The sequence below is a fragment of the Coturnix japonica genome, chromosome 12 (genome assembly GCF_054131305.1).
Source record: "Coturnix japonica strain WE chromosome 12, WE-NBRP24, whole genome shotgun sequence".
Classification (NCBI taxonomy): domain Eukaryota; kingdom Metazoa; phylum Chordata; class Aves; order Galliformes; family Phasianidae; genus Coturnix; species Coturnix japonica.
In genome coordinates this window covers 11994063-12015519 of record NC_140674.1, presented here as the reverse complement: position 1 = coordinate 12015519, position 21457 = coordinate 11994063, and the positions used below count along the sequence as shown (strand labels likewise).

At 37.4% G+C, this 21457-nt stretch overlaps 1 long non-coding RNA gene across 1 annotated transcript in view; it reads left to right on the top strand.

The window, feature by feature from the left end:
* LOC107318113 (uncharacterized) overlaps positions 1–21457 on the top strand; it is a 45727-nt gene extending 24270 nt beyond the window's left edge. The window contains exons 2-4 of the long non-coding RNA XR_014933552.1: positions 777–904; positions 13573–13739; positions 20568–21457. This is a non-coding gene — a long non-coding RNA (uncharacterized LOC107318113). The remainder of the gene's footprint in view (positions 1–776; positions 905–13572; positions 13740–20567) is intronic.

Here is a 21457-nt window from a genome sequence, read left to right as displayed (position 1 = left end):
GAAGCCCCTAGCTTCAAATGCAAGTGAAGCAAGCGTGTCCCATTTCTAAGATGAGGTCCCAAATCACCCCACTGAACCTTCCAGCCCCTTTCCAATCTGTAGAAAATGAATGATATGCAGTTCTTGACTGTCACATAGGCTGCCCTAATTCAGTGAAGCGTTTCTGCTCCCATGTGGAGGCACGCTTACTCCTCCAAACCATAATTGTACAGTTGTCCTGAATATTATTTATGTTCCCTTCTCACTGCTGTGAGTCAGTAATACGAACAGAGAGAGGGAGCCATCTTGTGGAAGACGGCTTTAATTATCTTCCAGTCTTAGTAGCCAGACTACTGAGAAACTTAATCCTGTCACCTTTATTTTTGCAAAGAGAAACCTCTGTTACAAGTGAGCGTCCTATAACATTCACACAGATGTGTTGGCTTTTGCACAAAGATGCATTAAGTGAGCTGGGAATGATATTGCTCCAACATTTGGCTGCGGGTACTTGATGTGCAGCAGCATAGCATGCTTTGTCACCCAATCTGCAGATACATAGTCAGAAGTTTCATCTCTTCTTTCCATTTTGCTACAGTGCACAATTTTCGCATTAAGTGTAAGTCTTGATATGCTTTGCAGCAGACTGCAAATGAAGCTTCAGTGCTTCATTGTGGAAATGCGCAATGAAAGTAGCAGTGAAAATAATATTTTTCCCTTCATCATTACTACTTTCAGTTGAATAAATGCACAATTCTTTGAGACTACAGCAAACATTAAAAAGCTGTTCTCATCTACAGGTTCCAGCCAGAGATATGCAAAATGCTTGTAATGAAGCCGCAAGCCATGTGAAAACAGCAACAAGCTATTGTAGCAATGAGTGGCTCCTGCTTCAAGTAGAAGAAAAAGAAGAGAGGGCATCCTCACGGTGAGAACATGTGATGTGGGTCTGGAAAGGCCTGAGCTATTGAAAAAGGGTAATGAAAGTAGTGTTTAATGTTTTGGCTTCTGCTCCTGAATTAAGGAATGAGCTGTAATTCTCATCCTCTGTCTGGGGTAAGGAAGAGTGGTTCCATGTTGGGAAAGGCAAGGGGAATCAGTATTCAGGTTGGCTTATAGTATGTTCTTGGTCATCTGTCTAAGTATCCATGCATCAATTAACACAAGACTATGCAGTACCTTAAATTCTGCAGTCAGTGGATGCTCTGAAGGTGACCAAATTACTTTTAATCAAAGTTGTAGAGGTCTTTCAGTGTGTTTGATTTCATTACCAATGGGAAACTCCCCATGATTTCACTGAGTTCTGTTCATAAAAGATAAGTCTTTTTTTCCACATTACTTATGGAGGATTCACAAGATATGAAATGGTTTTGATATGGGGAGAAATAAAAATTAAAGTCAATATAATGTGATCTCTTGATCAGTAGTAAATATAAATGTAGAGAAATTTTTGCATTTGGAATGACAGCATATTTTTTCTTTTACTGTAGAAATAGCTCGTGGAGTTTTGATTTGTTTTTCCCATCAGCACTGTGTTTGTTGTAACTTAATATTCGCTATACTCAATTTACAGATGATTTTATGTGTTAGATGTTTATCTATGATGTATTTGAGATTTGGGAAACTAGATGGGGTTTGGTGAAATACGTGTAACTATCTCAAGAATTGTATCTCTTTAAAGGAAGTTAGCAAAACTGTATGTTAGTGGAGCATGGGATCTGAAATAATCAAGTGAATAATTGTTGCACAGAGCTGGCAAATCTGTAACAATGTGATAACGTTCATTTAAAAATGAAATTAGATATAAGGTTGGCAGGCTATTGCTCTTTTTTTTTCCCTTAAAAGAGATTAGCCATTCAGTTGAATGAAACGTTGTCTATGAAACAACAGAGCAAGTGGAAAGAAGGGTCAGATATTTAGCAGTGCTTGGTAATCACTGGCTTCATCTCCGAGTAGACCTGCTAAATCACTCACTGTTCCAGGAAATAACATTCCTTTCCACTCGATGAGATGCTGCTCTCTACGAGTAACTCAGCAATGGTCAGGGACCCCTTATAGCTTTGGGTAGGCCACAGATGTCCTCCCAGGCAGCGACTGCTATTACTGGAAATTCCCCAACTCCACTAGTTGTTTTCTTATGTAGAATGAGTCTTTCAGAATAGTCCAAAACAAAGGATAATGCTACATTGCACTCTGGCTTTTTATGATCTTTCATTAGGAGCTCAAAGTGTGTGTTTGTTAAGCTGTAAATGTCATTACCTACTTCTCATGAATATTTCAGGTTTGGAAATTTACAGGCTATTGTTCTCATTAGCAAACCACGTTGTTTTTTGATACCTCTGTGATGAGTGATATAGAAAGCCTCAGTAAAATGAAACAAATGCATTCTGAGTGTAAAGTACTGTGTAGCCTGCCTTTGCTTTGTTTTTATTCTTTTTCTCGAGCAGTCAAAGTTGAAAAATGGTGTAATGTTTGATTTAAATCTACTTATTAGCCTATATAACATACAGATGCTGTAATATTTCCTTACTTTATTAGGAGGCAAGGTACCTGAACTTCTGGCAAACATTAATGTCTTAAAGATAACTTTAACTGTAGTGTGTTTTCAGTTGTTGAACCAGTAGCTGGTCCAAGCAGAAATATAGCAAAGATGAGTGGAAAAGTAGTCTCTGCCTCACTTCCACACTCAGCAGTACAGTAATCTAGAGCAAATAAGGTCCATCTCTCTTTCTTTTGCCAGGTTATAAAGGGGCAACAACCTCTGGTTCTGTGGCTATGGAGGCTCAGGAAGGCTTAAAAGAGGACTTAATGGGATGCCTGCTGCTCAGGCTGGTGCTGGGCAGGCTGGGAAGCACCTGGGAGGATCCAGCTCTGGCTCTGAATAGAGGTCTGAGATTTGGCTGTACAAGTCTTGTCCCCCAGAAAAGGCTCTCAGGCACTGTTCAGTAATATCATGCAGTTCACGAATCTAAAACTGCTTTCAGTGAATGCTAAGAAAGTAAGAATGAGTCGTGATGAGCTCTCTGCATTATTCTGATGTGTATTGTGGGTTTCTTCAAACTTGCATATTGCTACCCAAGTGAATGCAGCTTTATGTCAAGGCTTTAAAATGGTCTTTAAAGTTAGAAGAAGGAAAGGGAAAGTGCTGGCACAGGGAAGATAACTTCAGATACACAGCTTTAAATTTTCACAAAAGCAATCCAGAATAAAGTGGATCTCTCTTTCCAGAACTTATTCCATGTTCAGGGGCAGTTCTGTCCTGAGGAAAGAGAAAGGGATGTAGAGAGGTGTAATAAAGAGGGGAAGAGAAAGAGAGCAGCTCAGACTGAAGGAAGAATTACAGCACCAAGGCATTATAAGCTGAAGACTTGCTCTCCATCCAAAGCTGGGCAGGGCTGTGTGAGGTAGGAGAATATATGTATGGTACTCTCCTTTGGCTGTTTATGTTGGTACTGATGTTTTCACGGGGTGGAAGAATATCAGATGCTTTCTTCTGTTTGTGAATTGCTTTAACCTGTTGTTGTGATGCAAAGCAGGATAAATCCTGAAGAGTCAGTCCTTTATTGGCTGGGGATTAACTAACCATGTCTGGTATGCAGGGATGTGCAGTGCAGATCCTAAGAGCTGGAGAGATGTCAGATTTCATTTTGGTAGAGGTGAAATCTTGCCATGCCACACCACAGACGTTGGGTCTGGAGAAAAGGATGCAGAGCAGAGTTGTCTGGTCTGGTGATGGTGACATGAGCTGTACCAGGAGAATAGGGAGGGCAAGTGCTCAGTTTTCAATAATGCAGAATACATCATTTGAGGAAGCATCTTCCAGTGATGTAAAATAAATTATAATCCAATGTTTCGTTTTCTGTAGCATCTTAGTTGTATATTAAAAACAGTAAATTATCCTGATAGAGTGAGTGCAATATTCAAGGGTTTCAGCAGTCTTTTTGAATCTCCATTTCTAAGTGATACATGGGAATGATACATATCCTGCACAGTGGGTATTGTTATATGGTGAGATTGAGCATGAGTAGTTTATCACCTGAAAAAAAAAGACACATGGAGTCCACCCTCTTTTTGCTTCCATCACAGTGTCTTTCTGCTTGATTTTTATGACTGGTGTGTCATTTGGTAATTAGTATTCTTCAGCTTTCTGTAACATTTTTAATAATGCTGCTGCCTTCGCCCTCTGATGACATTAGTAAATATGTTGATTTAATTTTTTATGCACCTGTCAAATTGACGCATTGTAACCAGACAATGTGATAACCATACAGCAAATTATTAGTTTTGTAAGGCTTTTGTTCTATACAGGGCAATGTAATTTCCTCAGGATACCTAGGGAAACAGGTCATGAAAGCTCAGGGATGTTTGCATCATGTGACAAAATTTCTTGAATGCTCTCAGTTCACCATCTCACTGACTGGTATCTTGACCCAGCAGAACTAAATGGAGAAAAATGCTGATGTTTTGAGGACAAGATTCCCAGTTAGAAATCTGACACAGAAATAATTTCAAACACATCCAGGAGTTTCTTTGCATCATGTGTATCATCCAGAATGTCGTGGTCTGTGTTCTGATGCTTAGAGCTATAAACTGCTGCCTCGAAGTCCCCTGTGCTCACATGCAGCTCCTCTTAGTAAGGGCACTTTGTGTCCCTCTGCAGACTTGTTTGAGAGGGATTGCTCAGCAGTGGCAGAGCACTCCTGTGGTTTTCCCCCAGGGCTTTTCTAGCATCCTTAGTAGCCCTCTAACATCACCAGGAAGGAAGCTAGAAATCTATTTTTTTTGCTTTCCTTCCTTATCTATAGATACCTTTTTTGCATGTTCCCAGGTTGCTCCTGAAGAATAGCTATGGGAAGAAACTTCCCGACCTGGTGCATGTTTTCTGAATATTTTCAGAGGGCCATTTAAAAGAAGAAATGTTCACATGGATCTGTTTCCCTTCTCCCTGTTTCTGCTTAAGTTCTGCTGGCTGTCCTATTGTCAGTGTAACAGTCAGGGCTGCTGGAGACGATGCAGGCATTCCCAAGAAGTGTACTTTTGCCCAATAGTTCAGTGAGCAGCGATGCCTTTCTTTTTGTGTAATTAACATGGGAACTTGATTCCCATGTTCCTCACTGTCTGCCTCTATAGAAATCCAACAACATGCTAAGAGGAAGTAATACACAGAAATGATCTGTGAAAGCTCTGCTGTTTTTATAGTCTACCACAGCTTTTAAGGAAAAGATGTTGCCTGGAGTAGGCAATTATTGAATCTCAGATGTTACAGAAAAGAGATTCTTTAGGCCAAAGTGACCTTGCAGTGCAGTTTTCTGACAGTCTTACAGCATCCTACAGCCCAGCAATAATGTTTGCCATAAAGAGCCTTGCATATAAGCCAAGGTGAAACCAGGACTATCTTGCGCTAATGATGGAGGTTTTAGGGAAGTTCTGTCAGCTTATGAGCTGTGGAAAACCCAAAGATGAATTATTATTGTTTAAGGTGTACTATAAGAGCTTGGACTTGCTCCTGTGTGTTTGTATATGCTTGGAGAATCATCAGATAATTGAGAAGTTGTGTAGCCATGAAGAAATCTACCTGAAACCTGGTCAAGGCCATTACAGGAGATATCAGACAAACACCTTTGTTAATTATGCTGCAGAATAAATAGAGGTAATGAGTATCCAGTTTCTTAGCTCTTTTACTTTCATCACATAAACTCTTGAGCTTGGAGAGAAAAATTTTTTTCCAAGGTGTCAGCTGCTAACCTGACTACTAAGTTGTCATCACTGAAAGAAGAGAACATTGACAGACATCTTTCTTTTGAAAGAGTCATCTATAGTGTTGTAGCTGTGAAATGATTGCAGAATAGCTGCCTACCAGAGGGAAAATGCAGTTAGGCAGCCTTTGGACTTTTGGTATGTGCTAATTACAATATGAATTGTATGAATTTCATTTGTACTCATGTATTTATATATATATATCATTAATTTGTTACAAAGAGGGGAAAAATCATTACTGTAGAGTCAAATTGCCTGTAAATGACTAAAGGAATATGTTAATGATCCTGCTCCAAATGAATAATTATAAAGCAGGTGCACTTGAGATGTGATCATTTAACTGACAGCAAGCAGCTTCTAATATCTTGAATATCCATGATAACCGTGATGTCATAGCAGCCAGATAAAATCATTGCTCGCATCCTCCATTTAATACAGAGGAGAACTGTAGGTGTCCCCATATAGAGCTGTTTCCCTGATTACTTAAAGAATGGTTAATTTATAAACAGAATAAGAAGTCACTTTGTTGCTTTTAATACTATACGTTTCCAGTAAAATGCCCTGGTATTGTCTCAAATAGAAAACAATCTTTGATAGCAGAAGGCATTACCACATCAAATTGACTTTACAGTTTAAATAAACACGGCCTCAAGTGTCCCAGTTAAATAGAGCTGTGAATTCTGTTCCACCTGCTTTGCTATTAACATGCAGCTAAACTTTTCTTGTTTTGAGTTTTAAAGGTGCATGTTAATTCCCTCAGAAGATGATGCGACTGAGAGGCAGAGTGAATGCTCTGTGGTATGTAAAGTATCACAAGCCTGCAGATAAACTGTCTCATTATGAAAAGGTCCGACTCTTTAAAGGACAGTCTTTTATTGGGCTTATGTCCTGCTTCATATTACATAGCTATAAAATGTGTTAAGCTCTACAGCTTTCACTGCGGTCAAGACCAGATTTGAAGTTTCTACTGTTCCAAAAGATATTCTGCTTTGAATGTGCATGAGTTCACAGAGGGCAGCAATGTGCTGCCTAGGGTTTATCTCCATTATAATAGCGATGAAACTAGAACAGTAGCTAAATATAGAATTGTTTTTCTGCATCTATTTCATGTGTTGTCATGTAATTACATGTAGATGAAGAATTAAATCTTAGAAGAAAAACCTACAGAATTTCTAATGTAAAGAGGAGTTGCTTCCAGATATGCTTAGCACTGTCTGCCTTGAATGCTGCCAACTTATTTAGAATAATAACTTTACTGTTTCAGGTTATTTTTGTAGCAAGAGACTGTATTAGGAGGAGGGAACTCTTCTGAAGATATTGATTCCAAAGCATAATAAAACAGGTGCAGCTTAATAGGTCTACCAGGAAAGTTTTAGCTGTTAGCATCTTTTAAATGCTGCTGCTGAGAAACTCTGTTTTCATAACAAGGTTGGTGAGTATTAAACCTGTGATAGTTGTTTCTGGGATTACAATAATTTACAAAAACAATAAAAACCTGCTAAAAACCATTTATGTATTTATAAATGTTGTAATCCAGGGGTCCCACTGACATTTGTGGTGAAAGATACGCCTAAGGGCACATAACCCTGCTTGTACATTGCCAGGACTGCAATCTGGTTTATGACAAAACAGATTCATTTATCTCCAAATAAATAAATTACTTTTGTGAACATTTAGAAACATTTGCATAATTAGGCTGTAAGATCTTAGCAGTCTTTTTCATAATAATTAAACTAATCTAATCTTGGACAGGGTAAACAGACTTACTAGGCTGAGAGCAGCCTTCAGGCAAGGAACTTACTACATTCTACAGGAACTGTAAGGCTGATGATGTTTGTTAATTATGCAGAGCTTTTACTCCCCAGTAATAGCAGTGTTTGTATTGCCTGAAGCTTAGATAGCTACTCCCAAGCACATAAAATTAGACTCAGTTGTGTTGGATTTTTTTGTGTGTGTCATTCTTTAAAAAAACAAAACAAGACAAAAACATGAAATAAAACAAAGAAGATAGTTCAGGATGATTACACGCTTTCAACATGGAGGCATTAACCTTAGAGTGTTGGATCCTAGATCTACACACATTTGACTCGCGCTTCAGTCATGTGGTCTTGATTTTCTTTAGATCTGGAGTCTTTCATGCCATATAGAGATACAGAGTTGTAAGGCTTGGAAAAGAATAGCATAAGGCACCGGTTTGTTTCCTGGAGACCCCAGAATAAAAAGATTAAGGATATCAAGTGGAACTTGTCCAAGAAAGTCCTCAGTCAAGCAGTCGATCAAAGCTTGTTTCCGTAAATAAAAACATGAAGACTAGAAACAGTATCTGAGAAATTCTGAAAATACTTTGTAAAGAATCTGTCATCTTTGTCCAGTTCTGTGAGAGTCATTTGTCCATGGGGCTTCAAATGATGTCTACTCAAAAAGAGAAATATTCAAACTCTACAGAACTGAAGATAAATCATCCATAACACTACATAGACAATTTTATTCCCAAATATTATTTTCCCATATGTAGATTGTGCAATGAAATCCTCCTGATATTTTCTTGTGCTTTGTTTCACTTAGAATACTTCTGTAATTTGAATTGCTTTGATTAGTCCCCAAAAATCTGATTCGTAATTAATTTATTTTTCTCAGAACTCACATGCAGCCTCACAGTGCATTTCTCCTTTTCAGTAAGGATTTAATTACATCTACATGCAAACAGTGATGTCTGACTACAGCAAAATAGACAGTTAAACCATATGAAACTGCATAACTTGAAGTATTAATGCTAATTATCGAGGGCTGGATTTTATTAACCCTGAGAAGTAGCTCAATATATGAATTTCTTCAGTTAATATCAAGGAGATTGTATATCTGCACTTGCTCAGTAAACAGACTTCTCAGAATCCAGCTCTTAAAGGAAGAAGCTCTTAAAGAATTTTCTCATGAAGTGGTGGCATGTGAGTCTGAACCATCAGTCTTTTAAGACCCCATTGTCTGGAAGATCTATAACAGGTGCTTATATAGATCTCCTATAAATGGTATAAATGAGATGATAGAGACACGATATTGGCAGAGGTTACTTTCCAGTTTTTGCTCTTTCTGGCTTGTGCAGCTGAAGCATTGAAGCTTGGTGTAATGTGCATAGCATAAGCGAGCTCCCCATTGCCAACTAATTTCTGCACAAGAAAAGAGGAAATTTCCAGCTCTCCCACTGCAGTTTGAACCACTCTTGTCTTCAGCCTTATTCTTTTTGACCGTGCTGTTCATTCCAAACGTTATTAGGTCACTGAATTTAGTAAGTGTCATATTTCTGCCAGTTATTGCTGTAAGCTAGTAGATTGTTACTGTTTCAATTAACGGTTTGTGGCATCATGAATTCAAATACTACATGTCACTCTTTTACACGGGAGTTGTTACAAGTTGCTTGTGTCAATAAAATTAGCCAAAAATAATAATCCTGTATTAAAGTGACAACTGGTGTAAATGAATAATGGCCTTCTTTAGTCTTCAGACAGCCATCTAAAAATTTTCTATTATTGGCCCAAGCTGTAAAAAAATAAAACAAAGACTTCTCACAAGACTGCTTATGGCAAAGAAACAGGGCTACAGAGTTTTTGTTTTCCCTGGTGACCCCAGACGCCTGTGTATCCCTCCCCAAAGCTCTTTTCCTCCTCTGTTTGCAGTGGATAGCTGTATTCTAGTCATTTGCCGGGCACGTTTAGGGTACAGTAATTGCCAAGTTTTTTCTAATTCAGCATCTGTAAGGTGGACTAACAGAGTTAATTATAGCAACTTTGCTGTTGTGTTTCTCTTCCTTAGCACAGATTCCCGTGGTTTCATTGGACCAGTGGCAACTAGAGTATGAGTCTCATTATGGCAGGAAAACTAGGAAGAGTGACCTTACATTTGCCTGTAGCATCGCATGCAGATTTTAGATAGTTTTGGAAAAGTGTGGATTATGTGTAATACCTGGAGTCAATTAATAGCCTTTGATTTAATTTTTACACTGCTGCTTTACATGTTACTGTGCACCATATTTTGGTATGCATTTTGCAGTGTAATATGCAGTTATAAGTCACTTAGCAACAGAGACAAACGAGAATCCTCTCTTTTCCTGCCCCTCTCAAATTATGAGGAGGATATATACTGGATTGTTTTATTTATTGATTTATTTATTTTTATTTCCTCCCAGTGGGGATCAAATAAAACTGTACAAATAAATCTGGGTCCATTCCTTTAGCTCAATAGACCTTTTTGGTTATAGTCAAGTATCTTTTTTTCCCACCTTTGTCTTTTCAGAAGAAAGAGAAAAAGGTAGATAAACTGTTACTATGAGTCAAGGTTAGTTTTTGGGTGCTGTCTAGGTATGCTCAGTTATGTCCTGTTCCTTTTCCTGGCCAGAATGTGAGGTTTGGGATAAACTGCCCCAACAAACACATCTCAACTTTTACTGTTGATATAAATGATGTTGCATGTTGAGAACACCATCTGCATTCCATTCCAAAAGGGGTTTGAGTACATGTATATTATTACAGATAATTAGAAGAACAAGTTGTTTATAATCATGAGTTTGGGAGCAATACAGATATTTGTGTTATTTGATCATTTGCAAATTGTGGAACAGGCAATAGCTTATGTTATTGTATTTATATCTGTAGCTTATTCTCTTTTCTAGCTTTAACTTGATGTTAAGATGTCGGCTGGGTGAAATCATTTCAGGTCTTGAACTCCGAGTAGTTGAAGTACTGAATATTTTTGTTAGCTCGTTGTCAACAATCACTCATGATCAAAGTCTTTTTAAATTACGTTTACCCTGTGAACTCTTTGAAAAAGGTGTTTTAGGAAAAACTTGGTATATGCCAGGTATTGTTCTCTTATGAGTTTGAGGGGGGAAAGAATAAAAAATGCCAGCTTTCTCATTTTTAGCACTTCAAAGAATATTTACTAAAGATTTGCTGACTGAATTGCATTATGATTTTGTGTGAGTGATTTATCTTGGCTGGTCCAGAATGTAAACTTTCTAAACATTGTAAATTAATCATTTTTATGGGGGAAAAGTGCTTACTAATCTGCATGAAAACAGCAACCCTATTTCAAACAAGCAATGCTTTTATAATGGTAGTGTTACAGACAGGGAGCACTAATAACTTGATAGTACAGAGGGATTTTCAAAGGTAACTAAACAACAAGAGCACAAGTGGTGTACGTGATCTTAAATTAGTTAGATTATTTTAAAATGTTGAGGTAGTTTAATTCTATTCCAATTTCTATGCCGAAGTCTTTATAGATTGAGTATTAAGTGTTGGTCCTTCTTGTTTTTAAAATAACTATTATCGGTCAGACTTTTGTTCTTGGATTGTATTATGCACTGAAAATCCTCACACTTTCATGTTTGCTCTAAAAGAAGTTTTACTTCAAGTTATGAGCTAGGGATCACTTCAAAGTACCTCCATCAAAAACAGTTGAATAAAACTTTTAAGAGAGAGAGAAAAAAACAACAACAGCAAAACCCACTGGATGCAGATCTAAGAGACTGACATGCTCTAGTCTTGTAGCGTGCCACACTTATTGCTCTCTGTACTGTTGTTTTTGATGAAATGCTAAAAGATACCACCAGCTCTTAGAAATCTTGGGAACACCAAAGATCACAATATTGACCAGAATGACTTCAAGGAAAACAGATGAATGGGTTGAATGCAGGAATACTCAAGGGAGGAGACTGGAATCACTTGAATCTAAAGAAAATAAAGTTGCGTAGTTATCACCTGTAGGTATCTGTATATTATTTTTACTGGAGGTCATGATTAGTGGCTATTTGAGGTCTTTGATTGCCAATGAGTTCTTTATCAATCAGTTTAAGATAGTTTGAAGAAACTCTGTTGTCTAGAAGATGTGGAAGAATGTGGATATACCCAAAGAGTCCTAGGCAATTCCTGAGTAAAGAGTGTTTGTCACCAATTAAATTCCAGACAGTTACTGATGTATATGTGTAGTACTAGAAACTGACTTTTATAGTACTACCGTATATATATACACATTTATACATATAATACATATACATTACTTACATAAGTAGTACTGTATACCATCATTTATTCTATATACTGCCAGCTATGTTGTTGTTGTTTTTGTTTGTGATCCTTGATGTCCTTGTCAGGACATCTGCAGAGAACACAATGGAGGTTAGATTTTTGGGAAGCTGATCCAAGTGAAAAGATAATAAGAGACATGGCAGTTCCTTAACATGATTCTATGAAGGGCACTGGAAATTTTTGCATTGAAGACAAAAGATAGGAAGTACAGTAAGAGCCTGAGTTAGCTAAATCAAGAGCTCTTCACATCAAACATGAAAAGGAAGATCACACAAATAGGAAACTAGGTTACCTTGCTAAGGCCAGCTGCAGGCGTATAAATCAGAGAAGTTATTTGAGAGAGAGGAAAGGCTGTTGGAGGGTGAGACTGGAAGGATTTGAGTGTTTTATGTCTTTTGTGTCAGATTTCAATTAAAAGGTCAATTGCCATAAAGTGGCTAATATCAGCACCAGCAGGTAAAGGTAAGGAAACAGGTTGTATAGTAAATGCAAAATTCAGATGTTTTCAAATCAACTGGGTGGGTGAACTTTCTCCTTGGTACATCATGGGCTGGTTGATTAAAAAATCTCATTGTATGAACAGATAGTTATAGGAACTACTGAAGTAAATGAACTTACCCACATCTAGGTAATGGTACTGATTGTGTACAAAAAGTAGGAAAAGTAAAGAATTTATAGAAGATTCAGATTTATTTCAGTTGCTGAAAAGGCACTGGAATATATAAAATTGAATCATCGAATTGCCACAGAACTGAGAGTTGGGGAACTCATTCCCAGTTAAGAATGAGGCACTGGGTTTATGAATATTTGCAAACTATCGAGAGAGCACTGACAAGGTAAGAGTTTTGCAGGAAATGAGATGGTGGTCTTGATTTTTCCAAACCACAGTTTGGAAGCAAATGAAATAAATAAATGACTAACATTTCTTTCTCACCTGCTTCGCCTTCTACAGGGTCCACCCTCTTATTGTGTAAATGGCCCCCAACCAGATGCAGATTTCTTGCCTATATAAGCTAATGGCCAAAACCAAAAAAACAGAAAATGAATGGCAAGTTTAATGCTCCAATATCCAGACAGAAACCTTTTCTCCAGAAGGGTGTGCCTTGGAGTGATGGATGTGTGAAGTCTGATATATGTGTGGAACTGTATCCTGTAAATCATTTAGCTTATAAAGCATTTGTTAAATAAAATCTGAACTCTAAAATGGCTCTAACTAGTGAAAAAGAAGCGTACTACCTTTTACTTTTTAAAATAAAATCCGATGACCTTAATTACCTATTACACAGAACAGAGTTGATCTAAGAGATTTTAAAAGAAACAAGGGGGTAGAGAAAAAAGAAGCAGAGATGGAATATTCTGCCATAGGCAGTACTGATGCTCCTGGAGGGTGTGATACAGAAGATATTAATTAGTGAATACATGTGTGGACTGCATTCACCTGATCTAAAAAAAAAAATCTTTACCTGGCCTAGACGTATTTTTCTCAGTCTTAAACTTCAGATCAATGGGAATAAGGCTTTGTCAGCAAGTTGAATCAGACACAGGCAAAGGCACATTACTATAAGCAATAAAGTTATGTCTTCCAGGAGAGGCACGAATGAGCTGGATCCCTCTTCATTTGGAATAAAGCGGTTACACTGAGGTAATGAAATATTTAGATAATACTCTTCTGTGCTTTGGACCCATTTTCCTAAACTGTGTATTCTTTGGCAAAAAGCTGAAACTTTTCTTTTGAAAGAGACGTTTCTTGTCTCCCCAGATTTACTGACAGAGTATGAGGGGGATGAACTACTTGGAATGCTGAGCCTTCCTCGGTCTCCTGACCAGAACCAGGAACATCCAGGAGAAACAGCTCTGGGTATGGGTTATGAATGGATAACCCCTACGATCCTGTTCAAGGGAGGGAGACAAACAGGTCTACTTCTTGTAAGTATTATGGTTATGAAAATGGAAGGGCTCTTTTGAAGATCAACTGACCACAGACTGAAATGCACGTTTAAAATGGCTTGGATAACAGAGTCATGAAAAGCATGTTTGACACAGAACTTCTTTTGGGGAAGAAGTCTGCTGTATCTTTCACATGACCATAGCCTACTATGAATGTGTCATCTGTTAAAATGGTTATTCCAGGCTCTTTGGGAATAAAGAGGCATCTTAGAGCTTATAAAGTCTATAAGAGTGAGCCATAGGTAATCATGCACTAGCCATGTGTTCCCGCTGTCCACAGAAGAAAGAAATGCTGCTCAGAGTCTAACGCTGCACTGATCTCTTTCAAAGTCTAAAAGTCTGTAAGTTGTCCTTGTCTGTACTTGACTAAAGCAGGTATTTTTCACTTGATACCACATGCTGTTTCTGCCTCAGCATCTCTCTACATTTATCAGTGTGATCTTGAGCCCCAGTTCCTTCTGTGTTATCTCAGTCTTCCTTTTCTGCGCTATGTGGTTGTGTGGTGTGAGCTCTGCTCCCATTTGGCTGCCTTCTTCAGTGGTTCACTCAATCTAACTGCTGGGTAGCAGGGAGCTTATGGCCATGTGATGGCATTGCACCAGTCCCAGCCCAGGCTTGATATTGTTAGTGATCAGCTGTGGCCAGTCCTTTTGTGTTCATGCTGGAGTTCACATGCTGTAACTTTTTTAAGTAATTCAGATTTAAAAAAAAAAAAAAAAGGCCATGTTTAGGAGATTGAACTTCAGTGTGCACAATGGAAGACAAGCAGTAGCAGTCCATAGCTCATCTTGTTAGCTCAAGGGAAACAGAACTGTTTCAGAGGCTGGATATATGTTGCCTTTGTTACTGTTCTCACATCACCTGCTGCTTGCTGCTTTATTGCAGCAAAGAGATTTCTTTGTACTCTTCAATGAGTGAATCTGAATGTTCTTCAGGTATGTTAATTCTGCAGTAGAATGTCCTTTTCAGGAGGATTTAATTTTCTACTTCCCAGTAATTTGCTAGAATTATACATCGTTTCTCAAGATCTCCTACTTTCTGATCTGCATTTTTTTTTTTTTTTTTTAAACAAAGAGTACATTTTAGGAACACAACATCCATTTATCTCAGCCATGAACAGTCAATGTAGTTTGGACATCTTGTCTACCATCTCCACAGCACTAGTTACTCATCATTGACAGTTCACTTTCTCTATTGTGCTTAATGTAAAATTAGTATCTCAGATAATTAGTCTCCCCTTGGAAGGGTCATGTGCTTCACACCACACAGCATGTAGGCAGACAGGCAACTGTAAGGAAAATTCATGGTATCTATGGGATGGGAAACTTCTGGGTCCTTCAGTTTTCATGCAGAACCTCTCATCACTTATTTGTTGTGGATTATTTCAAAGCACAGTTTTTCATCTGGTTTCTGTGAAAACACTGTTAAAATTTCCATTTTTTTTTTTCTGTACTGTCCTGTATGTTTTATGCAATATGTTTAAGCAAAATCTAGCACCTTCTCTGAAAGGGACATATATTCAATGAATGGTCTCTCATCATACCTCTCAGACTTGTTGAAAACAACTTTCTAAGCTTTGCTCATCTGTCCCTTCCCTGTCTGTGAGGCTCATGCTTGGGTTACTTGGACAGAGTTGCCTGAGGTGAACTAGCTTTGGATACAGTGACCACTATTAGTATAAAAAGTTACATTGCGTGAGAAATCAGAAATTCAAGCAAAATGGAAGGACTGTTTTTGTAAAGTAGCCACCTTTTGAAAGGTAGGTAATGGCTCTAACATTTAGTAGGATGTATAATTATGTAAATTGTGTATATGAATCTTCTATTTCTCCCCACTGTCCCACTGCATAGTCCCTTTGGGGTTTGTTGAGCTACTGTACAGAGATTTAACACATCTCTGCCTCCCACCCCACCTCTCCTCCCCAAAAGGAAAGGAAAGAAAGAAAGGAGGAAAAAAAAAAGCTAAGAAACAACAGTATCACATTACTAACAATTCACTCTATGGATGGGAGACTGGTGGGTCGAGTTGTGGGTTTTTTGTTCTGTTGCTGTTGATTCAAAGCGTTTGTCCCCCTGGATAAGGCAGATAAATGTTTATATTTACTTATGTTCTGGGATCTTGGAAGGGTTCAGCTGTAGTCTCTTATACTGTTCTTATGGGAAAAGCAAAACTACGTTCCTGGCTTGACAACAGTGCAGTTTCCAAATGTTACCATGGTGATCACCTATGTAACATCACTACCACTTTTCACAACATCTCAATTTAAGATTCAAGTTGAATATTTCCATGATTATGGGAGGGTAATTATTTCATTACTCAAGGGAAGAAGATTTAGGAGGTAAATAGCTCTTCATTAGTTTTTAAATGATTTCCCTAGCCTTTTTAGGCCACAGAAATGCCAAATATTAAAGTGACAAAAACAAGCGGTCAAATTATTACCCCTGTATTCATCTTAAAAACGTCCGAGCAGCCAAGATAGTCAGAATAACTCTTGCCATTAAATACTCTTTAAACTTGGAAACCATTGGTGTAGATCTGTTTTCAAAGATGCCCAGTTTTTCAAAGGTGCAATCAAATCAAAATCAGGAAAAGTTGCAGTTTGGATCACTGACAAGCCAAGGTAATTCTGACTTAAATAGCATACAAACAAGGCCTTGGGAAGAAAGTAACAAAGTTCAGACCCACAGTTCTACAATTTCTTCTCTTTTTTTCAGACTGCAGGTGTCTTCAATGGCTAAAGCACATCAGAGACCACTTTCTGCTTTCCTTTTTCTAATTTATTTTTCTTCACAAGCTGAGGGAACCAATAACTTTGAGTGCAGAGGAGGCTGTCAATACCTTGTGCCATTGGTGGCAATCTGTTACATACTTCACAGAGTTTGCGTGCACATTTTAATTGAAGAAAACCATCTATTTCTAATTAGGAATGAGAATAAGCAAACAAACAACATGATAAATTCAACTGGGAATTTAAACAAAAAGTTACTTTTTCTTTGTTTACCACGACGGGACTCTTTTCTGATTAAATCAGAGGCCTTTCAAATAACTTAACGTCTTATAAACAAATAATTGCCAGAGCAAAATAAAGACCTACAACAGAAAGAAAATAATTATATGGTATCACTGTTAATAATTTGACCCTTCGTGTTATGACAAGAATATGCTATTCTTAGGAGCCTTTGATTGGAGGAAAAAGCTTGCAGAGACCTTTTGGATCATAGTGCTAGCTAGGAAACAAGGGAGAAATTATTCATGATTTCTTATGTCCGCATTTTTATGCTTTCCAGTGAAAATAAATGAGTAGATTTACATAATCACAATAAAACATTTCAAGAATAGTGGTGCAAATTTTTTTAGATTATATTACTAGGCCGCCAAGGTTTCAGGACACTACTAATATGTCTAGACAAGCAGCTGTTTGTGATGTTTTGGCTGACTGTCATTGTGTTCCCTCATTTTTTTTATGGGCTGGGGTTCAGCAATGATGCAATTCAGTAATCAAGTGATTGGAGATATAAAAGTCACAAAAATACTGCAGCATTATGCTAAATCAGACTGAGGTAGAACATGGAAAATCAACATTTTTCTGTTTTGTATGCTATTTCTTGGCGATATCTGCCAAAGAGTAAGAAAGACTGGGTGAGTGGTGGAAAGAACTGGAAAATGTTTCATTTGTTTTTCCAAAAAAACACCATTTATGGGAAGGCTTTTTTCAAGACTGTACCAGAATGTTGTTGATGCTTCCTTATTTGAAAGGGAATATCATATGCATATCACGAGACAAGTACTTCAGGATACTCTCCTGGTAACCTCCCTTTCCTATTCTACTTTGTTGGAACTAGGAGCTTTCATGTGAGTGTCTTGGTGTTGTACAAAGAGTTCTCAGTAACTCTTGAGTTTTGCATTTCATATAGTTACGATTTATCTGCTTGATCAGGGAGACAGGAATGTGGCCAGCATCTACCTCTTATAGTGTTTGAACATACTACAACTCTTTTGAAGAGTTGCGTTGGCCTTATGAAGTTGTAAAATGAATTTGAAGAATTCTTCAAAGTCAACTACATGCCCAGCACTGAACAGCTCTCTGAGGAGCAATGGATCTGCACAGGATGCTATTATTGTGTCCTGTTTGAGAACTACCTGTGAAGTTCCTAGTCCTTTCTGATCTTGATGGTGTCAGGGATTATTTGGGGTGTTGGTGCTTGTTCTAAAACAAAAGAGTGGAGCTAACTGAAACTTTGTAAGTGTTAGCACAGAAGAGAGAGGTGTTAGTGTAATAAGTCGCTGAAGTCTTTACTCAGTTTTCCAGGAAAAATCTCCAGAGTTGTAAAATGTGATTTTATAAACTAATTTTTCTTTGGCTAAAAGCATCACAACGGTTATATTAAGAATCACATTCTGATTCGTCCTATATGTTTACGTATGTTTTTACTGATTGCCATGCAACAGTTAAAAATAGCAGCAAGCTACAATGTAGGTTACTGTGCTAAAATGCTATTAGAGATCAGTGTTAAATTAGGAAATCTTATATTAGATATATGCATATGTATATACGTGTACAGATTAGAGAAACGCATTATGATATGTGTATATGCAATAGCGTACATCTATTTTGTCAAATGTGGACAAGCAATGGAAACAAAGAGCTGTTGGCCATCTCTGTCAGCTGTGATTCACTGTCGGTTAGCATGATAACTTCATTACAAGTTTTTCTAGCATGTCAGACGTAGTTCTCTGATAGAACCTACAATATTCAAAAACAAACAAAAAAAAAAGTAACAAACAAAAAAAACCCCACAAAAACAACTAACAATGCACCTGGGACAGAAAGGCAATATGTGGTAGGAGGGTAATATAATTCCTTTTTTGTTTGCTCTTCAGTGTAAAGTAGAATTTTGGCTGTTTATGCTGTTTTTCTTCTGTAGAAGAATGATTTAATAGGCTGCCAGGGGTTTAAACTGAATGAGGTGTTATGTCCACAATTAAAGAAAATGACAAAAATAGTTGTTCTTGGCTTTGAGCTGCCCACATCTTAATCTGCATTGGGTTCAGTCAAGGAACCAATTTGGAGACAATTCATGATTACTTGCATGGTTAGTACTGAAATATAAGAGGTGAGATTAAACTTCATTTGGCACAGTGTTTTTTTTTCAAATGATTCTTGCTTTGACTTTCTATGTTAAAAATGTCTGTATTGAGATAGCAGTGGAATCTCACCATCATTTTCATATGAGAACAAGGTTTACATTAGTTTGTTAGGGTCCGGATTCCTATGAAGTCTTCCTACTTGTCTGTAGCATGTGGTTTCTTCCTGAGTGACCATGCAGACAGGCTGATATCTTCATTGTATTTTGTAATGTGTGCTTTCCTATCGTATTTTGTAGCAACTCTTTCTTTACAAGATACTGCAAGCTGATTGTACCATTTTATGTTCCAGGACTAATAACTGCTTGTACTGCTTCATGCAGAAAAGAAATCATGACATCTATTTAGCCTGTTTTTGTAATCCATAAGAATTCACAATATTCATAAATTATTTTAAATAACATTTTTCATTCTTTATTAAATATAAATTATTTAATGTTCAGTTGCAGATATTAAGATATTCTGTCCTTTTCAGAGTTTCCAGACTTTTTTTTTTTTTTTTTCTTCTCTCTTATGTTAAATTTAATCACAGATTATTTAGGTCACATTTTTCTGCTTTTTTATTTGATAGGTTTCCCATGTATAGGTGGCATTTAGTGTATCACCATGGTAAGATAGACAAATGTGGCACAATGAAATCTTTCCTTATTTCTGATTTCTGTGGTATATTTTCTGTTAGTCGATCTGAACATCCATGGGCAGGATGTCGTTGGGTGCATTCTGGACCATTGAAAAAGCTCTTATGAAGAAGGTGAAGCAGATGGTTCTTCGTGTCTTATTTGTGGTTGTTTTTTGGTTTTTTTTTGGGGGGGGGTGGGGGGGTGGGGTGCATAAAAGGCCATCAAAGGTTTCTGTGTGAAGGCACAAACTGCATCCCTCTGCTTCTTCCTCCACAACAGAGATTACTTTAGGAGTGATTAGGTTGTCCTCTATGGTGAAAGCTGGAAGAGAATGTGTGCCACCTGACAAACACTGCTGAATAAGAGCTTTGCTGCTAGTTTACTTTTTTTCGTTGACCTTCATCATTTTCAAAACTAATAGGATTAAAGCACTATTTAAAATATTTAAATGTTCTTCAGTTTTAAAGCACACGCTGGTATCTTGGCAATTAGATGCAAATTCTCTTCAGTGTTACAACAGAAGGACACTTACTCAGAAGTAGAGTTTTAATAATTAAAAATCATAAAAACCCTTAAGTAGTGTAATAAAACTGTATTAAATTATATTTGGAAGATCTGTGTTAAAAGCTCTGGGAGAGAAATGGTGATTTTTAACTTCTCTATCACTTAAGTATTTTTAAAACTTTTCACATAATTTTCCAGTCACATAAAAATGTACGCTTTAATAGTGCACAAATTATGATAGTACTGGAAAAGATATCTGCAATCTCAGAGTTGTTTAAAACTGGAATATATTACATATATAAAAAATCTGCAGCATATAATATGGAGAATAGAAATTTTGCATGTATCCATGCATTTAGTAGAAGGATAGGTGCCCTGGGTAGGATCTGTAAACCACACACCTGTGGTGCCTCCAGGCTAGGTAAACTTGTTTCTTAAGTGTAGTAAAGGAGGACATAGAACTAACCAACCTCTAACTGGTGTGTTTCCCCTTACCACTCCATCTGTAGCTTCATGTGTTTTTCTCCTTATGTTTTAGGAAGCTGTTCCATCAGGATTGGGTTTTGTATGCTCAGGGAACCCTAAGGATGCATCTTTACGTTCTGTTGTGTTACCATTGCTATGTAGTCTGTCTGAGACTGAAGGTGCACTTCAGCAGCTCTAGTAAGGTAAGTGGGCAGTGGGCAGAACATGATAGGTTGGCATGTAGGAAATTCCACTTAGTGAATGTTTAAGGGAAAAGGACAAAGCAAATCATTTTTCAGGAGAAAAAAATGAGGCTACTTAAAAAAAACAGCAACTTTTTTTTTTTCAATTCAATGTGTGATTTTTTTTTTCCTGATAATTAAAAACTTAATATCATTAGATTTAGACAAAAGCCCAATTTCCCATCAAAACAGTTTGGAGGTAAATTTGTAATGGGCACTCTGAGGCCAGCACCACTTTAATGGCCTTTTATGTTTTTATCTTGAATAATTGTCCCTGAGACAAACTTAAGTCTGTTTCTTCCCTTCAAGAAGAAATGCTCCAGTGTGAGTGGTGTCCTCTTCTCAGCTGGTAGTCAAAGTTTGGTACCTTCACCAATTGCTCCAATATTCTTGCCTGAGATTTTCTGTGGGAAAACACATGCCTGTATGCCATGCCACAGCATGGGGTACATTACATGGCCCCTGACTCAGTTAATTTGCAGAGCTGCGTGTCCTCTGTAGCCCTCAAAGTTTTTAATTTACTCAGTATATTTTTGAAGAAAGTCAAAACTCAAAAACAGATCATGAGTAAAGAGTGTTTTATGAAGCTCAAAGAATTCTATTTTCTATAGCTGATAGATCATCAAAGCGCTAATAGGTTGGTTGATTCGTAGGAAATAATACTTCTGTTGAGATTAGTATGTTTGCTATTCTGTCGTTAGAAAATAAACAATTAAGATGT